Source organism: Habropoda laboriosa, unplaced genomic scaffold, assembly GCF_001263275.1.
Source record: "Habropoda laboriosa isolate 0110345459 unplaced genomic scaffold, ASM126327v1 scaffold76, whole genome shotgun sequence".
NCBI lineage: Eukaryota > Metazoa > Arthropoda > Insecta > Hymenoptera > Apidae > Habropoda > Habropoda laboriosa.
Window position 1 is genome coordinate 942,479 of NW_017100184.1, and position 4,181 is coordinate 946,659.

The window sequence follows — 4,181 nt, forward strand, 5'->3', positions numbered from 1 at the left end:
TGAATAAAAAAGTAATGAGGATTTTAGTAAGGTGCAAGCTTGCCCAAAAACGTGCGGTCCTAGGCGTATGTCTTATAGATTTCTTAGCGGTCCTTAATGTGTTAAGTGGAGCATGTGCGATAGGAAAATGAGATTTTTCCTTTGGAAGAAGTATTTGGCTACCGATTGTGGGAACACCTGATTTTGTCTCGTTTGAGATTGTGTGAAATTTAGTGCAATTCAGTGTCAGTTAAAAAAATTTACTTGAACTTTGGTTTTAAGGGCAAAAATCAAAAATGAACATAGTATCCTCCTCCTCAAAATTACTTGGTAACTACTAATTACTAGAGGCTTCATTAAGAACCTTCTCTGAGAATGACTTCTCTTCCTGATGTTTGTATTTTCGGCCACATATCACAGCTCTTATCACAGTGATATATGTATGTAGTCGGAGCCACGCTATGGCGAGGTCGTAAAGTCGGTCAGGCGTCAAAGTAAACACGTTTTAGCTGCCGGGACACGAAAATTGACAGAAATACGAGCAGATAAGTGCGAAGGATTCTTCTATCCAGCGAAAGTCAAACTGATTCTAATATATCTAGAGAAAACTGCGTGCAGCTAGGAGAAATTAGGGTTTTCCCCTCTGGGGAGGGGAAACAGAAAGAAATTACAAATATTTCAGATAGTGATCGACATATTATCCATTTGTAAATAAAGTACCATTTTCTACTCGAAATACCAAATCGTATGCCACCGTTCGTTTACCGTTCGAACCCTCAAACAGACTGCAACGCACGGCCTTCAGTGCCTTAACATCAATCGGTGCCGATTCTTCAGAGTTTAATTTACGACCTCGCTATATACCTTCTCTTACTCTTCCCTAATATTTCCTCGTTATCATTATGTCATCCTCTTCAATCCACTCTCTGTGTGCGCGAGTACGTGTGTATGTGTAATAAAGACACTAACAATAATAAAAATAACGATCAGCGAAGATGGAAGAATACGTAATCCATTGGAGACGCGCGAGGAGCGAAAATGATCGAGGAGTCGAGCGAATGATGAATTATCCGTTCGGTTGAGCGGGCGAGAAAGAGAGGCGACGCGTGCACGAAATCGTTTCCGCGGGTTGGCGTGTCGATTCGTGTTACGTTAGAAAGGAAAAACATCGTCGATGTGGTCGCGCTTCTGTACGTCGAGAGTCGAGTGTTACTTTCAGCCCACTTACCGGACGATCGAGCGACGACAAGACAGCAGCTATCTCTCACGTAATCGTCCCTCCTCAACAATCGAACACACACTGTCCCTGTTCTTCGTCTTCCCTTTTTCCAACGACACTGCTCCGGCCGAATTTTTCCTCTCCGAAACCTTCCGACGACTCCTCTTCTCGTTCCGAAACCTTCTTCTATCTCTGAGAGACCAGCGCGAAACAACTGATTGCGTATCGAACGGTTGAAACGAACGAGAACCGGTAGTTCAGGCACGACGGGTCGACGATTCGCGACGATTTATAGATTGGTCACAGAGACACGATACTTTCAACGCGGTTCCTTTCCCTCCGCGACGACTCTTGTCCCGATCGTGTCGTATCGAACGACGATGTCCAGGGAACGAGACTCGACGAATGAAAAATTGAGAAAAAAGGGGGAAAAATTAAAAAAAAAAAAAAAAAAAACTAGAAGAATAAAACGGTTGTAGTACGCTCGCGTTTATGCGACACCAATTATACTCGTACGAACGAACGCGTTGCCGCCGTGCCAAGTTGCGGACTGACAGCGATTACGCCGGTGGATTGCTTTTAACCGAGCCGCCATATTGGTACCGCATCCCTTCTACCTTTAGCGATCCTTCGACTCTCGACGCGAGACCGGCCGCCTTCATGGACAACATTCGTCGCGCGCTCCTCTTCCCGCCCTTCGCGATCCTTCGGCCTTTTATCCTTTTCTCTCCTTCCTGTGACGATTATTTCACCCGTGAATCATCCTCTCGCACCCGCCGCGCCGTTCGGATCTTTCCGTCATAGATCATTTTACAAAAATCTTCCTCTCCGATTTGTTTCGCCTCCCTCTAGCCTCCTCCACTTCGTCACTTTCGATGGAAATTTTTCCTTCGACGAGAAATCGACGAAATGTGACGTTTTACGAATCGAATCCTGTAGATCGTTTTACAAGAATCTTTAACTTAGCTGTTCTTCGGTGGAGATTTTAGACTTCGCCTCGTGGCTTTCGATCGAAATTTTCGTTTTAGAGAAATCGACGAGATGTGATATTTTAGGTAGGGTAGGTTACATAATTGCATTTATGTAACGCATATTAATTTTTGAATCGGATTTGCAAGGAACATGCGCAAGGGATAATTCAGAAACAAGGAAAACAGCGTGAAACGAGAGCGCTAGAATATTTTCTCGATGTTAATTAGCATTTTCTACGCGGTTAATTTTTTACATCGCACCGTTTATAACGACGTGACGCTGTTGAAAAACAAGGGTTTCGAGAATCTAGACACATTACGAAACGGTAGCTAGTCATTTTCCATGTATCTATTCATTAAGATCACCAGATGTTCGCGTGCTTCCTTTCGATATACCTACATTTTATCTTCACCTCTGTACTCAGGTCCAGATTTTTCGCACGATCGATTAACATATTCCGCATAACATCGTATACATTTAATAAAATCTCGATCTGTCTATTCGTAATGTGTTTTTTTCTCTCGCGAAAACATGGGTCGTGTAATCGACGAAGATGTGCAAAAAATAGCGCGTGTAATGATTGTCAATGGACACAAGAAACATTTAATTGCATTAATTATTGCTTCAACAGAATTAAATGCTATTTGCTTGACGACACCGCGACACACAAAAAGGCTAAAGAAGTGTTCGAAGCAAGTTCAACACCTCGGTGGCATTTGGTCGTTGGTCAAGAACTCGGCTGATTATTTTACTACGTTCTATAGTAGACGTGACCGATACCGACGTCAAGTGACCACCAATTGTCTTGACCAATCGCGAAAGCGCAAAAAAAAACCGACTTACTTTTCGAACGCTTAAAACGTACGAACTTGCATGAAATGCAAATAGATCATTTGCCTATTTCGAACGCTAGATAAATCCCACTACGTGGAACATCCCTCCCCGTGTGTCCAATTAGAATTCTAACCGAGAACTTTGCCGGTTTGACGAATTTGCGTTTCGCCAACAACGCCGGTACACGGCTTGCCACTTTGGATTTTCAATGTCTCATTATTCGATTCGTTTGGTATTTTGTTGCTCCGTCGTAACTGTCGACACACCTTCCAACCTTTGTATATCAAATTCCGAGACTCGCGGAATCGTTCGATGTTCGATCGAATTATGCATCGTTGGAAAGATTTCTGTGATCAAATTTCTATGCAAATATACACTTCGGTATTTCCTTGTTTACCGATGAGATTCTCTTTGAAGAAATTCAAGAAGATCGAGCCAAAATTCTTCAACTCACCAATTTGCAAACTTATTTCGACCAGCGAGAAACACAGAAGCGTTCCATTTGCGAGAAAATATTTTCGCCACGGTTTCGTACCTATATATGCAGCTACATTGTAGAAAGTAAAAACGTAACGACACGAACGTCCAGTCTCCTGACCAATCTACACCCTGACTTGCAGCTCTCGCGGCCTCTTATTGGTCGCGATTTTTCTTCGGCGTAACGGCTCGGTGTAAAGGAACATGTACCGCGTACAGGACGTAAGGAGAAACGCGCAACAGGCCGCGCACTTTGGACGAAAAAAAGAGTAGAGACATTTCGGCGGAGAACAACAGGAAAAGCTTGAATAAATTTCTAACGAACGCTACGTCACAACGGGTATCCTCCCTGTTTTACATTCTCCTTACATCTCGGTGCGCAATTACTCTTGTATTTGTCTCATGATTACTACCATATATTTCCAGAACCGAGAGAATGATTCAAGGCGGTTAAATATAGAACAAAGTCATCCGTTTTCCCGTAAAACGCCGGCAAATTCACCTCTCCGATTCTCCTTTTTACTACCGTACGATTAATATTCGCGAGTTGATCGTTTTCGAAATTTCCCGCTCGAGGTTCACGAGCTGGAGCCGTAGCGATCTATAAATACGCACGATCAAGGTAGCGCGTGGTTGCGTGGTCGATTCCGCGAGTCTCCTTCTAGGCAGATGCCCCCACGGGTTCTTCTCTCGCCGCTGA

At 43.6% G+C, this 4,181-nt stretch overlaps 1 protein-coding gene across 2 annotated transcripts in view; it reads right to left on the bottom strand.

The window, feature by feature from the left end:
* LOC108579405 (elongation of very long chain fatty acids protein AAEL008004-like) overlaps nt 1-1,738 on the bottom strand; it is a 22,908-nt gene extending 21,170 nt beyond the window's left edge. For both annotated transcript variants that reach the window (XM_017942934.1, XM_017942933.1), the window contains exon 1: nt 1,208-1,738. The gene's annotated coding sequence lies outside the window, so the exon portion shown is untranslated. The remainder of the gene's footprint in view (nt 1-1,207) is intronic.
* Nucleotides 1,739-4,181: the final 2,443 nt, after the last annotated feature.